We start from the raw sequence: 20,562 nt of genomic DNA on the forward strand, positions 1-20,562 counted from the left end.
CATCAAAGCTCTTTTATAAAGTGTTTGATTTGGTTTGGACGGGCTAGCAATTATCTTTGCATTGGCAGCGCAATTTGGCAGCGTCTCCATTTAGCGGATGAACCCCCACCAGCCCCCCACCACCATCGCCAACACACACGCAGCGTCCCCGTCCCCTTCCTCTCATAAATGAAGAGAGACAGCCTTATTCGGCGACCAGCACGGCAAAGCAATTAAAAGAGAATTAAGGGTGCACAGGGAGAAATTGGATATGATACCCGAAGCCTATTTTAAATGTCAACGTTATTACAGTGTTGTTGTTTGGCGTCCCTTTTGGCCGCCTCGCCCCTTTCGCCGGGAGTGACAGGCCGTCGTGTCGGGCGCTTAATGAAGCTTTCTCGCCGTCCTCGTGGTGATTTTTTTTTTTTTTTTTTTTTTTTTGAGGAGGGGAGGGGGCCGCTATGTACCAACCTCTCATTAGTATCCCGGTGGAGAGGACGCCTTGCTCTTCCTGACACGCAAATGTTAGCGTTTGACACCCTTGCCTGAATGGCTCCACGGGAAATGGCTGCGGCGGTATACATTTATCGCTTTCCTGATGCCGGCTTCTCACGGCCGGCGAGCCGCGACGCGAGCTAATAGGCGTCTTGATTGAGCCGCCGTGATACAAACACGGCGGAACGTCCACTGTGATGCTCGGCGGCGGCGGCGGCGCGCTGAGGGCGAACGTGCGGCGCTCAGTGCCCTGATGAGCTTTGTAACGAGGCCTGCGGATTCCCTGTGACGCGCCTCCATCCATCTTTCGCCACGATATTAATTTTGTTTGTTTTACTAATTTGCGTCCCCCCCTCTGTATTAGCCACTCGGGCCTCCTTTTATCATTATATCATTATAAATTATAACTGCTGCTTATTATTGACGAGATTGTTAAGTGTATTCTTCTCCCGGCTCCCCGATCGAGGCAGGTGGCCGCCCTGCTGTTGATGCGGCCGTACATCGACTTACGAATATTTGAGGATTTAAAAAAATTTTTGGGAGATAAGCGCACAGTTCCCAAATGTCCACTGTGGAAAATGAATGGGGAAACAAAATTTGCAGCAACACAATATAACAATACTCGCAGGCATATATTCTTTATCCTCTGTGAAAAACAACTTATCACTGCTGTTCACTGAGTCTCGTGAAATGTCGTATATTCTGTACCTCATGCACAATGTCAATGGGTATGAAGCATGAAATCATTTTTACTAATCTAGCGCATTTAGTTGCCTGGACGTGCCTGTATCGAGAAGAATTATAAATACTTTTTGGTTGAATTAAAATATGAAAATGTTTAGAGGTGAAATTGACAAGCATTTTAAAAATAGTCATCCATCCATCCTTCCATCTTTGCCGCTTATCCTCAAGAGGGTCACAAGGAGTGCCGGAGCCTATCCCAGCTGTCAACGGGTAGGAGGTGGAGTACACCCTGAACTGGTCACCAGCCAATCGCAGGGCACATAGAGGCAAACAGCCGCACTCACAATCACACCACTTTAGAGTGTCCAATGAATGTTTTTGGGATGTGGGAGGAAACCAGAGTACCTGGAGAAAACCCACGCAGGCGCGGGGAGAACGTGCAAACTCCACACAGGCGGGGTCAGGAGTGAACCCGGGTCCCCAGAGCTGTGAGGCCAACGCGTTACCAGCTGAGCCCACTGTGCCGCCTAAATCTAGTCACAAATATTTCAAATTGAAAAGGAGTTAAAGCAGAAATATTTCATAAAATGGAAAACAAAAAGCTTTTTCTCCAAATGAATCCCTTAATAATCTTCGTGTCATTTCCTTCTCCCTTATTTTGTGATTAACTGTCCATAACATTCAAATCCGGCCACTTTCTTACCTATTTCATGCATGATATTCCATGGTTTGCAATGTTACCGATACTTTACACCCCAAAAATCATGAATCTTACGGACTGCACTTAGCAAGCTTTTTTTCTAAAAATACATTTTTACACGCCATCCGATGCAACACTATCCGTTGGAAAGAGAAAGAACGCTCCTGTCGTCGTGTGAATCTGAACAGCCGATCTGGGATAGCCGCAGTCTTGTAAATATCCAGTTTTATCTCGCGCACTTCTACTTTGCCAAGGAATTATGTAGCTTTGATTCCAATGAATCGCAAGTCCCGGCTGCAGTGCGCACAGACTGGATTTAGATTTCTTAAAAAAAAAAAATTAAAAAAACACACACACACATCCTCAGCGGGGTTTTCCTGGCATCTCTTTATAGGCTGCGGACATATTCTCTGAGCTAAGCCAGTCTGCTGCTGTTGGCCAGCACGCACCAGCTCCACTGGACCCATTTGAAGTCCTCGAAGGCACCACAGCAGATGTGCTTGCGATTCTTTCTTTTTTTTTAAACAACCGAACACCCTTTGTGTCGTCAAATTGTTCATTTTCACAAGAGTTCAAGGAACAACTGAGATTCCTTTATCGCTTTCTCTTGTCAGGATTATTCCGACTACCGTGTGTGTGGGTTTCCTTGTCCTTTGTTCCCAACACAATCTGCCTTGTGTGTCACACTTCATTCTGCCAGATAATGGAAGAAGGTGACGGCAGCATCTGAAGTCAGGAGATGAAAGAAATCATTTGGAAGAAGACACGCGCGCACACATGCATGCAAAACTGCGTATTGTACGCCAGTAAATCCATTAATACGAAACAAAGATCAGATGACACAATAGACTGGATGCCTTATAAAGTATATTTTACTGACCCAAATTCAGTATCAATGCAAAGTGAGGTCATTGGCCCGCTTAATTATGGGCCCGTAACAGAGTTTGAACCGTTTCTTTGTTCTGAGGCGTATTGTCAATCCTTAAAGGTCCAATGTCATGCCGGTAAACATTCTGCAATAGATATTGTGATGAAAAATACATATAACATTATTCACTTCAATGCCTATATGAAAAAATAAATATGAGCAGAGCGCGCGTCATACATGCGCAAAGTTGCGAAAGTCTCATTCGACATTCAAGTGCTCGCCATATTGGCTGCATCTTCTGTCCGTGATGTCATACCGGGACATTTGCCGTTGAAAACTCGCTGTGCCACCTACAATGGGAGACAAGCAACAAGAGATATTCGGATTTTAACGACGCCCCTTCTGACACGGAAGCTCTTTTCGAAGAAAACATCTCCCACCCGAGTGAAGTGACCGAGGCAATTTTACCCTATTGTTTCGAGCCATTTTTAGATATGCGGCCAAACCGCCTCCCCGCCCGATCCACCTCCGCAGCAGTGATAAACGACGCTGCGCACGAGCGACGACGATGCCGCGGCAGCCAAACGCCCTCCCCATCCGATCCACTTCCGCGGCGGCAATAAACAACGCTGCCCATGGCCGCAAGCGACGATAACGACGCCCCAGCCAAACCGCCTCCCCATCCGATCCACATCTGTGGCGGTGAGAAACAACGCTGCTTGCGAGCAATGACGACGCCGCGACCAAAACGCCTCCCCCTCTAGTCCACCGATCACGGCTTCGGCCAGGGTGGCACATTGACACATTTAGCACCCCTGACTTACCGGTTACGTTTCCCACCACCACTATTATTTTTTTTTTTTTTAGTGGCTGTATACACGCCTACCTGTCTTTTGGAACCCACGAAGCTCACGTCCTTTGCACCCGTGCAATCCATTTTTCACGATGAACCGGGTCTTTTGGAAAAGTATGAAGAGCGAGTCCATCCTCGCGGGTGTTCGAGCAATACCCAGCAATACGAGCCGGCATTTTGACTAACATGACGGTACAAAGAGTTACCTTCCCGCAAGTAAAACTAAAAGAAACATAGGAGCCCACCCGAGTGCGCTACTGCCCTGCACGTCACTTCCTGCTTCTTTTCGAAAACAAATCCCGCGAGAGGGTTTTCATGGCGGGAGTGACAAAAATCCATCTACGTCAAAATCATGTTTTGTGGTGGGGAAAAAAAAAAAACAAAAAAAAAACGGATGGGTCCATATCGGCTGCTGTTTTTTCATTAATAACATACTAAAAATAATGCATTTCATGACAGTGGGCCTTTAAATGTGTCCTCATCAGAATCACTCCTTTTTTAATGAGTGCGTGGATGTTTTTAACACGTTAGCATTCGAGGGCTAATTTTAGCATCACGAAACTCAAGTCTTGGAAGTTGCCAAACACTTTTATGTACAGCGTGAACTTGAACATCATCATCATCGTAATACCGTGCGATGACAATGAAATTTCAACTTTACTACGGTGGAAATGACTCATGTCACGAGAGCGTTTCATTTCCAAAAGGAGGAACAAGTGCCGCTGTTTATGATGATAATGTCAAGTGTTTAGCTCGATACGCTTAATTAATTCGGTCTATTTGTGGCCCGATAAAGAAAATCTGGCTGATGGTGCTATCTGGCAATTCCCTCCCCGCCTCTCCCTTTGGTGTCTTTTTTTTTTACCGACTTTTTCCACCCAATTACATCGGAACGTAACCTGGCCGCGCCGATGGAGTTCCTGTAATCTCTTCCCTTGCGCATCCCTGGCGTGAACACGGCGGGGCCGAGGTTACGCGCAACCCGGCGCGCCTCGTCTGCGTGCCCTTGAGCGGTAATTGGTCCAATCCCTCCACAATCTGACTGGAGGGCACCGGAATCCGCAGCTCCCCAATCAGCCGGCTGTCACTCACTCCGCCAGCTAAACTAAAGCCGGGGATGGCTAACAGGCTGAGATTGGGATTTGGAGTCGGACGGACATAAATCTGGGAGACAAGTTTGTGCCGGGCCAGGTAGTCGTGCTCTTATTGCGGCGGGTGACAGCCGTGTCGCTGGTTCGTGGGTGGGGGGGGGAGCCCGGGATGCAATTCTGCCTGTCACGAGAAGACGAGTTTGGGCAATTTTGCGGCAAATATACATAAGTGACCGCATCCCCTGCCTAAATAGTTGTTTAGTTCCGACCAATCCAGGCAACTTGAGATTGATTTTGTCGTGTGTGTATGTGTGTGTGTGTCTTGACATGTAATTCACTTAAGCCTACCCAAATATAATGATATAAAGGCACTCTCTGGCATATAGTCTTTATCCTCTGCGAAGAACAACAAATATAAATGTGGCTTACTGAGTTTTGACCACAGTCTACATAGATATTCACCAAGAGTGCCACACTGTATTGAATTCATGCAAAAATTGTGGTAAAACCAGTTGAATTAGTGCTATCCATCAATCTTCTTTGCCGCTCATCCTCACGATTGTTGCAGGGAGTGCTGGAGCCTATCCCAGCTGTCAACGGGCAGGAGGCGCCGGGTACACCCTGAACTGGTTGCCAGCCAATCGCAGGGCACACGGAGATGGACAACAGTCGCACTCACAATCACAACTAGGGACAATTTAAAGTGTCCAATTAATGTTGAATGTTTTTGGGAAACCGGAGTGCCCACCCGGAGAAAACCCACGCAGGAACGAGAACATGCAAACTCCACACAGGCGGGGCTGGGATCAAACCCGGGTCCTCAGAACTGTGAGGCCAACGCTTTACCAACTGAGGTACTGTGCGGGCAATTAGTGCTATTTTTCTTATTATTATGAAATTAGTTATTATGAAAATGTTGTTTTTGGAAGATAACTGATGGCATTTCCATTCCTTTCAATGTGGAATGATGATTTGAGACGTTTTGAGTCACAAGTTGACTCGTATGTCAAGGAACCACTGTACATATTTTCGGGTTTTCAGCTGGTTGACGGCATCCCTCGGCGTTCATGTGCGATTTCGGAGGAAACGGCAATTTGTCGTTGCATTTTGGATTTGTTGATGTCGACAAGTAAGTAATCTTCTAAAGATGGTTTAAATCTTCAGATTTTCTATCTTTTTTTTTTCAATTTCATCTGCTTTATACTTGCTATGCAAAGCCAAATGTTGTTTTTGTGAGAGCCCAAAGGTAGCGGAAAATGCAAATCATGTTTGATGAAGAATAATAATTTCCCCATTAATATCTCCTCCAAGGAGACTGCGTTTTCTTCGCTGTTTCTTCGGGCATCCGGATAAAGGAAGGTGTGGCTGCAGGAATTTTTCTTTTACCATTGGAAGGTCTGCCATTTTGCCCACTTGTGAATAATGCAAAATAAATCAAAGGTTGCTCATCATTGAAGGTACACGATTTGGTGCTGATCTGTTCCTCTGTGTTTTTGTTTGCCTACTCTGGGCAATGAAGCCTTTGATATTGCATCGAGCATGTGCCAACTGTCCCGTCCGTCCCTGCTTGTAAAGGCACGGCTGCCCGCTCGAGTTTGCAAACGAACGGGGGTGTTTCACAGGCATATTCATATAAACCCCTGGCATCCACGCTGCGCACATTCCATTGTAATCGCCGCCCTCGATCTGCACCCGCGGGCCCACGCGTGCCCACGCTGACCTTGCCGTCGGGGCCGCGGTCGCGCGCGCACACGCTCGCCAGCACGCCACTATCGATCCGGAGTGAAAAAGTTCACGCGCGGGGTCGTCCATCACGCCGGAAAAGCCGGTGCCTGACGATAATCCCTTCCAACGGTGATTAATTCGGCGAAATAATGATCTGCGCCGACACAATCATTCCCTTTCCTCCCGGAGACACATTTAAAAGGCGACCAGTGGTAGCTAAAGTAGATGAATGGCCTCCTGCGGTAGTAAGTAATGGAACCTTTGCCGGAGTGGAGTTGTGACCTGTCCTGGACGGTCAATGCTAGCGGCTCTATGCTAGTATATGACTAGAGAGTATGTCGATACTACAGGTAAATAAATTACAAATATTCTCAAGCAGACAAGAGAATCATTAAGTACGTTTATGTGCATATTTTGTACGTTTAGTTTCTAACATCCGCATTTTTTCTTCGTCTACGGATTTCTTCAACTGCTGTTCCTGCTTTCTTCGTTCTTTAGCGCCCCCTTCAGTTTTACCCGCAGATGTGCACATTCTCAATCAATCTTGTGTCGGGTAAGTTTAAATTCATTCATTCATTCATTCTTTGAAAAAGCTTACATTTGATATAAATTTGAATGCAAACGAGCTAATATAATGTCTCCTTCATTCTCAATGGAACGGCTAGCAGGTTAGGCTAACAGCATTTATGTAACCCCCCCCCCTCCCAGTTGTCCTTTTAGCCATCTATATTTTATTGAAGGTATAAAAATACATCTAAAGTAATAGCTTCAAATGTATTTAAGCTATAATTGCAAATTAGCACTAAACATTTAATATAAAATCATTAAAATGTTCTCGAGGCTATTAGTCGGGTTCAAATTTGCGAGCCTTCTCCAAATGCAACTTAAGCACGTCAGTATCAATTTTGCTTTTATCCCTTCACATGAATGTTGAGGTTTTAGTGAACATTTTATACGATGATGGCCACGGGGACGGGAGTCAAAGTCATTGGGTTTTATCGTCTTAAAACTGTGAATGTCGGAGTCCATTTTCAACGCAATCCATCCAGGAGCTGTAGGAAAATCACGGAGTCATTGAGGAGCCCTTCTCCAGGGCACCATGAGTGACTTAACCACATTTTTGACCCTCGGGATGCTGCAGCGGAATCATATTCCGCCCGCATGTTGTGCATGATTTTATTCCGCCACCGGAGGAGGTTTCCAGCGCCTCCACCTGGCGCCGCGCACGCATGCTGAGCAGCGTTTGCATTAATATTCAGATTGATCACATCCTACGATTTATCTCCTCGCCGCTGGGTGCGTTGACACCCCGGCACAAGTGGCCGCCCTGTTGTTTGATGAGCGTTGATAATTATGTCTGCCATATGCGGCTATTTTAAAAGCACCTGATCTGAACCCGACGTGAGGAAAAAGCAGCGTCGAAAGGCGCCGCCGTCGTTTTGCCGCAGACAAACCATCAATGACATTCTCTGTTTATTATTTGCTGCCGCGTGCCCCCCATTTTTCCCCTCATCTTCCCCATCTTTGTCGTTCCTTCAGCACTCCCCCCCCCCCCCCACGCTCGGCTGCAACCCCCACCCCTGGCTCACTTGATTATGTGGAGCCAGAGTCGGGGAAAGTGTCACTATGGAAACAGGGGCAGAGGCAGCGGAGGGCTCTCGATGGGAGAGCGGCAGCGGAGAAAGAAAGAGATGGGCTCTGGAATCCACCAACGGTCATCTGGACTGAAAATTTGGGAGGTAACAGCTGAATTTTATTCACCACTCAAAGAGGAAGCGAGGCACAGCTGCGAGGTTTATTTTTACCCAAAGCACTTGCGAAACCTTAAGTGCCTCAATGTTTTTTTATTATTATTATTATTTTTAACCAAGCACCATTTCTCAGCCCATTAGACATAGATTCCAACCTCCTTTGTGCTTCACATGCACTTCTGCTGCCAAATTATCAGCCATTTCTCTCATGACAACAATATTTAAAATAAGACGCGAGGTGATGATTTCAGTAGTGCCCTGGCCACATATTCAAGTAAACATCATCAGGTAAAAATTAGATTTAAGACAAGATGTCGTCCTCATGTGTTAGTCAATTCAAATGAATTATATCCCTGAAATATCGCTTCAGTATATTTGTTGCTCATTCAGACCATTGTGGATTATCGAATAAACATTCTGTTCATCACATATCTCAACAGAACTTCATCCATCGTAGGGTAGTATAAGGTCGTGATCTTAATGTCTCCATTTGTCAACATTTTTGTTCACAAATGAATAACGCATCTGTGTTATGCTGGGTTTTTTGGAGCGATACAACACAACCGAACACAGCTTCTGAAGCAAATTTTTACGTGAGTTTGAGGAGCAGGGCGGTGTCGGAGGACGGAACGAATGAGGGGGTGCGCGGCTTAGGGAAGGGGAGGAGTAAAAAAAAAAAAAAAAAAAAGAAGACGAAAAGAGGAGGGGGAGCTGAATCGGAGGGAGGTTTGATAGTGAGACGCGAGCGGAGCCAGAGGCAAAGAGGAGGCGAGGGCGAAGGCGCAGCATCTCCTCGTCGGTCTCCATCCCCAAGCCGCCAAGTTCCCGGCCGCCTCAGAAGTTGCAGCAAAGACGTCCGCTCTGAGGTACGACCTTTTTCTTCCATCAACGTAATAAGTTCGCGTAGCGTTGTTGTAGCTAGTCTTTTCAGTCACGTGTGTCGTGCAAAATAGGGTTTACCTGGTTTCTCAAAATGTCAGCCGGTGACATTTGAAGACCGATTGCATTCTGTCACGATATTACATTTCCCAGTGGGAAACTTTGCTATGACGCCTGTGCCTTCGCACTTGAGTGTACCGCGTTCACGACTTTATATTATCTGTTGCTGATTTACGAACATAACTCCACGGTTCGATTTAGAATCGATTGACCCTGCGGCGCGTATTTTATCGTCTCTTAAATATGTATTTCCCCCATTAAAAACGCGACGGTCCTTGTGGCACTGCAGCCAGGAGACCATTGGTGTGGTCTCGCTATCTGTCCACCGCTCTCTTCATTAGTACCATTAAGGGCGTCCTAATGTTATCAGCGGTATCGATCCGCCAAACCTGTTTTGCGGGGAGGCAATCAGTCCGACCCCTGCACCTTCTTCCCTCGGTCTTATTTTATTCATTTTTTTTTTTTTTTACAGTGCTCTTTGTGCAAGCCCATACGATTCCACAGAACAATGTGCAATTATTGAGTGGACTAGCGCAGTGTCTCAGCGCCAATGTGCAGATGGTATGATGTCATCAGAGTAGCCGGACCTTCTCTTTCCTTCCTGGCTCGACAGTCGTGAAGTGTCAGGTGGAAACGCTGGAACAAAATGTGGTGGTCACCGAGAGCAATTTTTTAATATTCCTGTGAAGACAGAATTGGATATCTTGTCGTAGTCTTTGTCCAACATCGTCCAATGTGAATCCATATCTCTGCTCATTTACTGCTTGTGCGTATTAATACAAGACAATAAGGGCAATACGAGGAAGACGTGACACATCTGCATGACTAATGCAGATAATTTGACACGTTCTCCCCAAATGAGTGTGATGATTGACGCGTCGAGCCGAACACACTCGAGCGCCGACGCCACGAGGCGGGAGTTTATTCTCGCAGCTGTTGCGGCGGCCCCGGCGCGGGGCCCGCACTCGACGCGCGTATACGTCGGCGCCCGTGGGCAACATCTGCTCGCGAGTGGACTGGCGCGCGCAGAGAAAGTGGATGGAGATCAATGCGAGCAGCTGTTGTGCGCACTTCAAACGGCGCTGTGTTGTCGGCGCTGACAGGCCCTCGCGCCAGGGAATCAAAGGCTAATGAGGCAGTCATCGCACAAACGCACCCGGCAGACCTATGAATATTGATACGCCCCAGGAGAGGGAGGGGAGGCAGGGTGTCTTTGCAGACCATGGGTGCAGGGCGGGTGAATGCGGCATGTCGGAGGGACTTAAAAGGGTGCTTATGTACAGGCGCCACACTGATCAGTTCCTGGGGGGTCTTACACATACATTTTAGTTAAGTCTCTCCACCTTAAGCTATCGGTTTGATGGCGCACAAGCAATTCAGCGGCTGATATCTGGTCGGGAAACTTGGGACAGTCAGTGTAGTTGCAAAGATCAGGCGGTCCCTGAGGGTGTTAGAGTTAAGAAAGTTGAACTCCTTCTGAGAAGAAGCGAGTCCAATCCAGTCACGCCAAAAGTTCCCTTACGTTGGTTGTCCTCTTCTGCTTTTTTGGCATTTCTAGAAAATATGTCAGGTTTCAGATCCTTGCCGATGAACACGAGGCCAGTAATGGGGTTAGCACCATCGATCTCATCCGAGCCTACACCAACTGTCAGCAGCCAGGCTATCTAAACGGCGAAAGGACTTTGGTCGGTTCGAGAGGGTATGACTGATGAGGCAGGAAGACGCGCCAGGGTACGCGGGGGACCGAGCCTCCATCTCGACTCCGGCTCGTAAATCAAGCCTCGCTCCCCCTGCGGTGCCTATTTTCCGTTCGCAGACCTTGACGCCGCCATGTTCAGCGGCCCGTGACGAGAAGGCGCGCCGTCCGGGCAGCTATCGATCGTGCCGGATGAGTTTGTCAGGGCGGGCGTTGCGCCCATCTGAGCGTGATCACTGGAGTGTCCCGCCGTGTCCCCGGCCGGCGCCCGTGTCTGTCTCCGGGCTACATGTTCTGTCTTAATGTCAAGTCAGTACAACTGTTCGCCCCGTTGCACATCGTTTCAGGGCCAAATAAGATCTTTGTCCGCTGAAATAAATCAAGTGCCGAGAGGCCTGCAGGCCTTCGATCCGCACTTGGAAGCGCTTACACAAGAATCTGATGCTCAAAACGGCGTATGTAAGTTTAGCTTAGCGTTATAACTAGAAATAGCTAGCATGTTTAGATTTAAAAAAAAAAAAAAAAACCATACCACATGCTCAACCATGCAAATCATATTTTGTCACTCAAGCTTTTTCATATTTCTTTTCTGCAGTGGGTGTCACTTTCTTCAGCTAAGTGGCACCCGTGTCGGAGATTATGTGACTCTGGTAAGTACTGATAATGTGTTGCGGTGCCTATATGGCAGTTTTCAGGGTATTGGAAGGGACTATTTGTGAGGTCACAAGCGCTGGGAAATGTGCTAATAAATCTGCATTTTTATGCAGATTAACGGTCCAGAAGCACCTGTTAGTCACAGTCCATTATCTTTCCTCTGTGGCTGGTGGGTTATGGCGACGGGGGCTGATATTTAAATCCAATGCAATTCCGCATAATTTTTGAAAAGCAGTTGTTAAAGTTAAAACTAGCGCAGTAATGGATTTACAATCATATTCAAATATTAAAGGGCAGCTGGCTGTTAAAAAAGAAAAAAGAAAAGAGGAGATATCAGACTCCTTTAAAATGAAGTAGTTAAATTATTCACTGGCGCTGGCTCAGTCCTTTTTAAAAGGCAATTGCGTGAACGTTTCAGGGAAAACAGGCAGACGTTTGATAGGGCGCTGTCATTCTGATTTCAAGGGGGGAATAAATTCTGTATTCTTGACAGCTAGAAAATTAAGGGGCCCTTGAATCTGATATTCCTGTCAGGTGTATTCGTGACAAGCCTAAAACGCACAAATATTGCTCGCACACGCGCCTTCCTGCAATTTATTTTTCCAGCACTTCCACTGATGAATGGCAGCGGTTATGAAGAGTATGCAACATTTTTACAAGGGGGGGGGGGGCATCAGACGCTGACTGCAAACTTCTTCTTTAAAAAAAATACAAAGCAATAATAACTTCCAGCCGAGCTATTCTAAAGAAGGGAAAACTGAGGAGGAGGAGAAACTCAATCAATTTCCCAGACATCCCGGAGAAAGAAACAGAAAGCACGCGCGTATCGACGACGACGGCGGCGGCGGCACTAAAGTTGCGCCACCCCGTCGCCAGTGCCGGCACACACTCATTGTCCTCGGGCGCTTTCACGGCATTTCTTCATCTCTTTTTCCTGAGCCCGGTTTGTGAAACTCAAGTGGCACTGCATGAAAGAGCTCACCCACTCAACCTCCCGGCCTGCTGAGAGCACTTGAAAGCAATTTTCTTTTAATCAAGTTCACTATAAAGGCCCTTCTGACGCCAGCCGCAGCAACGCGACCTTTTTTGTTTTTGTTTTTTTTTTTTTTCACCCCCGCCCCCTCATCCCTATCTCGGCATACTATATTGATTTCCCGATGAACGTTTTATATAAAATACTGTGTACCGACGTAATGAGAATTCTCTTGAGCTTATTGCTCCCGCAGACTGATGTGAAAATGAAGGCGCCCTGTAAAAAAAAAAAAAAAAAAAAAAAAAAAAAGAGGGCCCTCTTTTTCGGAAATTGGATTTTACATAACGAGAGCTCATTTTTCACATTTACAGGAAGCAGTATTGCTGCAGTGGTACCGGTCCTCACCCAGCTAAGTACCATTCATTCTTAAATGTCACGGAACATCAGCTCAAAATCCATGGGTCGGCTGTTTCAATAACATTCTGATTTTTGTCCATTAGGTCCAGACGTTGCGCTGAAGTGCAACGATGAAGTGGAAACCTGAGAGAAGACTCCCGAACACACAGGTTGGCCTGACTGCCCTTTCTGGCTCCTTTTAGAGAGGAAAAAAAAAATACCCAAAAGGAACATTCCGTCTAATTTTTTTTACCCGTGAGGGCCCCCTTTGACCACTGTGAGCATTATTAGACGTATGCACTGTGGTCAGATCAGTGTCATCCATTGAAGTTACAGATTACAGCATTTACATTCCCATCAGAACATTTTTAAGAACAATTTTGTGTTTTTGCAAACTTACAATGAAAATGTCAACAAACAAAAAAAAAAAAAAAATGCATTGGTATCCAAACCAAGCCAACTATTTGGAATGTTGCATCCAACTTTTTCATTTTTTTTAACAGACAATGATCTCACCGTCTGTTTTTCTTAGTGCCAAACTGAATTATTGCTTGCAGAATATCTTTAGCAATGCATGTTGAAAGCTGAATGATGCTACAAAACAGTTTTAAGGTTAATGTTATGAGGTCTCCTATCTTTAAGATACAGAATTAGATCCTCGATCAGGCTGCGCCAAGGTGGAATTTTAACATTATACACCATCTCATCCTGCACTTTCTACTTTGGCTTCAGACCAGACCTTTCTCACTCAAAAAAGAGAAAATCTTGTCCAGTTTGACTACTTTTTCTTCATTATTATTACGATTATCATACTCCGACATTCATTAAAGCAACAGCATTTCTTTTTTTTTTTTTTTTTTTACTTTTGCCATTATTATCGAGTGTAAACATAAGCAGCATGTATAACTCGTCTTTGCTCTACGTTGCCCAGACTGTGTTTCTAACAAAATCACCGGCGGTGGGCGGTGTTTGTAATTATGAGTGTACCCCTTTAAGAGCGGGAGGTGGGAGGTGTCTGGTAAACAAGGAAGTAGAGTGTGTGGCGTGGTGTTAGAGACCACGTGCTGCCGTGTTTAAAAGAAAAAAGAAAAAAAAAAGTCAGGCTGTGGTTCACTGCGCTGGATCGGTTTTCATGTGCGCTACAAGTGCGCAATTGCGCAGGTGCCCAGCTTAGAGAGAACATTGCTCAAAAGGATGCGAACTTGATCGATGGTAGTTTGGATGAGCCATTATAGAGTGTGAGCAGCGCTTGACGCCTCAGTCGTGACAAGACAAACGATCCGATATGGTATTTATTATGTTTTATAGCAAGGGCCTAGCGCTTGTGTATTCATGACATCGTAAATCCCAGGCTTCCGTTCGATACATGTACGAGTGGGAAAACATGCATTTATTATTTATTTGGGCTATATGTGCGCAGGGTCCAGAAAGGTCATACACAGGGAAAGGAAAAACACACACACAAACGCACGCACAAGCCAAAAGCCAGGACTTGGGAGGACAGATTTTTCTATGAATTTTAAAGTGGTATAAACGCAAACATTCAAGTATCTGCACTTTTCACTTCACTGGTGACCCCCCGTCGGTGCACGGATCCCCAGGTGGGAAAGCTGGAGGGGAAACGCAAAAACTGAAAACTTGTAAACAATATTATGGACCCTGGCAATGGCTGTGACGCACAGAGCACAGGAAATAACTAATGTTTGTTTCAAGAGGTAAATCTTCATTAGAAAAGCCAACACGGTACGTAGCTATTATTCATTAAAGTCCATTACGACCAAATGCAAAATTCGAGAGGAAAAATATCACATTGCTACGTAATGTTCCTTCACTTAATCTAAGTTGAAGGGGCACAACTGAAAATGTAATCCTCTGCACTTTTTCTCTCTCTAATGAAATCCAGCAAAAGAAAACACAAAGCACTTAAGGCGGGCAAATAAAGGGAGTGAATAAAGACCTGAAATATATTTTAAAATTGAGTCTCAGACTGCCCGTGAAGCAATCCTTTGGAAACCGTAAATCTATTCCGCGGCCCCTGAAAGCTCAGTCAAAGTCAATAAGGAGGGAATATTTGTTTGCGAGACGCCTTAAAAGGTACATTTCCTCCACTTTGCCCATTTTCATCTGCAACGTGCAATCTTTCCGCTGTCCGCCGCTCAAACAATTTTCTTCATAGCGCTGCAGAAACTGGCATGAGTCATACTACGTGATTGAGGGGAATTCTTTGTCCACATGTTGCCGTATAATTTCAAGAAACGGGACTAAAAGGGCTCTTTGGTTCCTATTTCAGCAGTAAAAGGCCTTTTGACGTTTTGCATGATTTTTTTTTTTCTTTTTTCTACATTTTTCCTCAAGATTAGTGTCCCCCTTTGGGCAAAGAAAGAGCCACAAAGGCATAGTTGCATGATTTTGCTATGAGAGAACTGGTTGAGTTCTCACTTCAAGATTTTGAAACACTTTTTGGAAAAACCTCTCAAATGCTGGACAGACTTTCTACAGTCAAATGGAAAATCTCTGTTGCAGGTTGGCCACAGATTTTTTTTTTTTTTTTAAATTAATGCGTAGTTATAAATCAGCGCATGAAGTGACGAGCACGATACAGGAATTTTATCCTCAGTTACCCGAAGACTTGAAAAGTGAGGCAAATAGTCGTGCATTCCGATGTTTCGACAGGTGCTTAATAAATCCGCCCCCTCCGAGCCACTCTCGGGTGGCGTCGTTGACCGGCGGGGCCACCTTTCTGTCAGTGTTAATGAGATGAGTCCGTTGCGTCGCCGGGTCGCGCCGATATTTACCGAAAGCGTTGTCGCGCCGGCGATCCGCACCTCCCCGCGGTGCCCGCGCACCTCATTTGCATAGCTTTCAGACTTCCTTTCCCCGCTCTCGCCGCGTGATCGACAGGCTCCCTCGCACTTTTCTTCAGTTTGTGTCGCACATGTTAATTAACGCCGCTAATTAGCTTTCCCTCCACTAAAAGGCTGCATTAAATCAGAGATGGAATGGCAAATGATTCCTTGAATTAGCATAATTGTGTTTTTGAAGTGTAAAGATTCGGGCATTAGGGATGCTAGCTCACCCCCTTTTTTTTTTTTTTCAATCATTTGTTATGTTTTGGGCTCCGAGCCCAAAGGGCCATCGGGAGGTTGGTTTGCTGGGTTGGTTGGAAGGCTGCGGGACCCTACCGGGGCCCAAACGCTAATGAGGCCCACTCCTCTCGGATGGAAGAGACACAGGAAAAACAAACGGGCGATGTGCTCCCCCTCAGGTGTTCCTGAGCCCGCCGGAGCGGAACTGCCGTGAGTGACTTTTGCAATCAGGAATAGTCAGAGGAGGGGGAAAAGGAGGAAGTTACCCCTGATTACGTGTGCCCTTGATCAGCGCGTGCTGGGATTTGCCTCGACCTGAGAGAGAGTCAAAAGAGGCGCTTTCTAGAATTTGAGCAAACTTCTCACTTTATTGTAGAAGAGTAGTGGAACCCCCCACCCCACGCGGTGAGCAGTCTTGACGTTCTGATCCCGATAAGTGAATCGGTGGGCTACAATGGAAAGTGAGAGTCGTCTTCTTTTCCTTTCGGCTTGTCCCGTTAGGGGTCGCCGCAGCGCGTCACCTCAGATGAACGCATATTTGTTTGGCACAGTTTTACGCCGGATGCCCTTCCTGACGCAACCCATCTGCAATTTAGCCAGGGAGAGAAACTTACAGCGCCTGGTATTCCCAGGCGGTCTCCCATCCAAGTACTAACCAGGGCCAAACCCGCTTCGCTTCCGAGATCTGACGAGATCAGGCGTTCTCAGGGTCGTGTGGCCGTAAGCCCAGAATGGAAAGTGAGAGCATTTTTATGAATTCTTTTGCCTGTTCAAGTCTACCTAGATTTACCTGGCCCCGCCCTCGAACGTTGCAGATGCGGTCGCCGTCCGCCGGCGTTCGCTCTTTCCGCCACCTCTCCGCGAGCAAACTTGCTCTCTGCAGGTGAATTATTCAGGGCGGACTTGTCTTCCCAAAGGAATCCGTAGGGGAATGGTGACAGTTTGGGGCTTGGATGATAACTGAGAGTGTTGTCATATAAGTTATTATGGAAGCAGACAGATATACCATAATGCTGAAGATTCCCGCTCTGGCCCTGAATGTGCTCCGGGCATGAAAATCCATTAAGAGGCAGTAGAGGAAGGAACGGGAGAAATGATGTAAAGAGGAAGACTGAAATTATCACCCCGTCCGCACTAGGACTCTTTTAATTTGATAAATCCCATTCCATTTCAGACAAATCATTTCACTTTTTATAGACTATAGCACATGCACACGCCATCGCGTTCCGCAGGCCACAGATTAAATTATATGCAATGATTTTCCAGTGGCACGCAAAAATATCTTTTCCGCGCTTTTAAGTGGGAGAGTAACCGAGCTTGGAGAGCACAAAGAAAATGGAATTCCACACCCCACAAAAAAAAAAAATAATAAATAAAAAGACAGGGCAAGGCAGAAGTGGACAACAGAGCCAGAAGGGTCCAAGAGATATCGAGAGTGCAGAAAGCCAACAACTGCGTTTGGATGTCGAACATCCATTGTGTCTTGGACTGCCGCTCGTAGGCACTGGCGAGTTGGCGAGCTCGGCTCAGCCAGACGAAGAACCGAAGGCGTCACTCGTGCTTTTATAACAAAATACGTTCACCTATTGTGACCTACATGAGACGGTCTGGCCAAGTTTGGCAAAGTTTTATTTCACTGGACCGACCGAGAAATAGTGCTGCACTCGGAGTGGGCGTCAGTGGGGATGACTGCGATGTTCCCTCAGCATCTAGTGTCATACTTACTCCCTGTTTTTGTCTAGCAGGCAGTTGGAAAATGTGTTGCTTATGGCACAGAACCAGCTACTGTTTTTTTTTGGGTTTTTTTTTTTATCTTTTTGAAAGGCTAGCCATATCAATAGAAATGTATCTTTACTCTGTTGTTCTCTATTCTTCTCTGTCTGTAGTTCTCTCACGGTCTGTTATTTTCACAAATTATAAACAAAGCCAAACGTATGGCTTGAGGGCAAATGTATTAACTTTTTTTTGGCACTTCAAGTGTCGTAAATATTAGCTCGTCACAAGATTTGAAGTTTTTTTTTTTTTTTTAACTAAAACAAGTAGATATAGCCAGTTCAGCTACATTGACTTGGCCTGTTTTTGTTAAAAATGGATCGTGACGCTTCATTACTGAAGCCCGTCAGCCGTCAAGGTAAGTTAGCGTGCAGCTTCATTTCCCCCTTTGAGGCTGTCGGTCATCTCGTCTCGTTTTTTTTTTTTTTTGTATCACTGATGGCTCTTAGACCTTTTGAAATAGAGTTTCAGAACTTTTGTGCCATGCAAAAGACTTTTCTCGAATTCGGGACTTGCCGTTGTTGCAGACTTTGATGGGCGCAACTGGAGGCGATCACGGGCACTGGCAGAGGAGAGTAACATTCTAATCAATGACATAATTACCTTTAAAGTGAATTAAATCAGAAATTGAATATGATTATGGCATGGTGTTGGGTTGATGTTGGTACGCAACATATTACAGCAATTTAATGCCAACTTTAACGATAGGCTGTTCGGTAAGCAAAATAACATTTTTGGGTTTCTTGAGAAGTTGTAGTTTCGGATACGTGAGAATCAACGACCATATGTGTGTGATAGTTCCACTACATATGGTAAATTATATTTATAGGTGAAGTCCACTCATTGAAAATAACAATGTATCAGGTCATGTTAGGCTACTGTAACTTTAAAATACAGATTTTCATCAGATATCGTTGAAGGTTGTCTACATCGTCAATTTTGAATGTTCCCGGTCGCTGACATTTTGCCGAGTCACATGACCTACATGCACGTATGTGACTCTGGCAGCCGGAGCGCCGTTGGTCTTTGTTTCCACACCTATGTCCCGTGCGTTGGCCTTCGAGTAGTCAGACTCTGCGTCATTCCCGTCCGAAGAACCGTCCGAATATTCAACAATATTGACAGCCACACGTTCAAATCTGTATGGACGTATTCCTCCGTCTTCCTGATCAACTGATTCTTCTATTTCTTCATCAGATGAGGATAAATCCGAGAGGTCAGCGCTGTCAATAACTGTGTAGGAACGTAACCAAGCGTCCGGTTGAGCACATGACACGTCACATCCCCGCACATAGGTCATGTGACTCGCTAAAATGTCAGCAACTGGGAACATTCAAAAGTGCCGATATAAACAACCTTAAATGATATCTGATGAAAATCTGTATTTTAAAATTACAGTACCAATGACATGACCCATCTGATACATTATTTCAATGAGTAGACTTCCCCTTTACGTATTAATCTGGTACACGCTTCCTATTTTCCATAAACGGCACTATATTCTAGCCGATATCTGTCAACGTGTTGTAGGTCTCATTCCACAAGTTCATTCAATGTCCCCGTCCCACGGGTCGGAGCTCTGTGCGAGAGCACCTCAGATGCGTGGTGCATTTTTAGTCGAGCTACAAGGTGCTGATGGGCTTTCAAAGGAAGAAAATGACTGCACGTAATTGCCGCTTTTACAAGGACGCATTTATTTTTGCGCTCACTGTAAAGGTAATAACGGGCAAGCATCCCATAATTGCAACGACGCGTTTGATCATTTCTCACCTTCTTCTGTCTCGTAACATAAAATGGGCCTTTGTTAACGTATAAAGCAATTTGCACGGCAGCTACAGTGCAACCCATACGCCGCAGCGTCTTGGCTGTTGTGTCACCGCCGATATTTAGGTAACCAAAATTATTATTTGGGTCGTAACTGACAGATTGGCCACAGGGTTTACGTTTCCAATGTGGTGACGTAAGCTTTGGTTTCACTCTCCCCGTTGTTAATTCAACTAACAAATCACCAGAAACTCTATTTGCATAAAAAGATCGGTCGACTGTGTGCGCGCAAACGAGACCGTAACAAGAAGGATGGGGCAGAAATAAACAGATTTTTTTTTCATCTTTAAGTATTCCGCGGCCTCATTTATGATAGGGGTGGGGGTGGGACACAAATATGACAGGTACACACACCCCCACACACAACCCGTGGAGCCTTGATTGAGTGTAAGTGTCTGCGTTGGCGGTCAAGGTCAGCTGATAATGGGAGAGATTGAGGACAGGGTGAGGCAGCGACGGGGGGGTTCGCCAGCCATCTCAGGTAATGAGATTTACGACCCTGAGCTCTCAGCGCACGCCCCCCCCCCCATTCCACCAGCTAACATGATTTATAGATCTAATGGACGTCACAGCTCCCCACCTAAGAGAGAAGCTTCACATTATCACAGAGGCAAAGTCATCTGTTCAATGGCGTCCGAATATACGACAACTTTAGCAAGATGTCAGCGTACGCGTGGGCGTGCACCTTTGCGTGTTAGCGTTGTTGTCAGCATCGTTTATATTCGTTGGGAGGAAGGAGCCCTCGTGACGATTGCTTCAAAGGAAAAAGCTCCGGCATTTGAAGGTTTTAAGGAGGCGTTACCTATAAATTTGAAAGTCTATTGTTCTTGTTAGTTTCTTTGTTCTTCTTCCTCGTACTCAACATGAATGTCGTACCAGGGCCGAGACAAATTCCACGTGTGTTGTTACATACTTGGCCATTCAAGCTGATTCTGATTGGTAAAAGCAGAAACGTGACGTTCATCGTCGCTGCATGTGGCCAATGTCTCATCAAGATCGATTGCAGGATCACAAGTTCATCTCCCTCCACTTGTTTCCACGCAAAGGAAACCCCCTCTGAGGAATTCTCATTGTC

At 45.9% G+C, this 20,562-nt stretch overlaps 2 long non-coding RNA genes and 1 pseudogene across 2 annotated transcripts in view; 2 read left to right on the top strand and 1 right to left on the bottom strand.

Annotated features, from left to right (window-relative positions):
• The first annotated feature begins 8,860 nt into the window (after positions 1–8,860).
• Positions 8,861–12,817, top strand: LOC133493732 (uncharacterized). The gene is made up of 3 exons (XR_009793121.1): positions 8,861–9,012; positions 11,377–11,431; positions 12,780–12,817. It is a non-coding gene; the product is annotated as an uncharacterized LOC133493732 (long non-coding RNA).
• Positions 12,818–12,824: 7 nt separating this feature from the next.
• LOC133493731 (uncharacterized) overlaps positions 12,825–20,562 on the top strand; it is a 32,110-nt gene continuing 24,372 nt past the window's right edge. Inside the window, exon 1 of the long non-coding RNA XR_009793120.1 lies at positions 12,825–12,974. This is a non-coding gene — a long non-coding RNA (uncharacterized LOC133493731). The remainder of the gene's footprint in view (positions 12,975–20,562) is intronic.
• Positions 16,498–16,616, bottom strand: LOC133494048 (5S ribosomal RNA; annotated as a pseudogene).

The sequence above is a fragment of the Syngnathoides biaculeatus genome, chromosome 20, assembly GCF_019802595.1.
Source record: "Syngnathoides biaculeatus isolate LvHL_M chromosome 20, ASM1980259v1, whole genome shotgun sequence".
Lineage (NCBI taxonomy): Eukaryota > Metazoa > Chordata > Actinopteri > Syngnathiformes > Syngnathidae > Syngnathoides > Syngnathoides biaculeatus.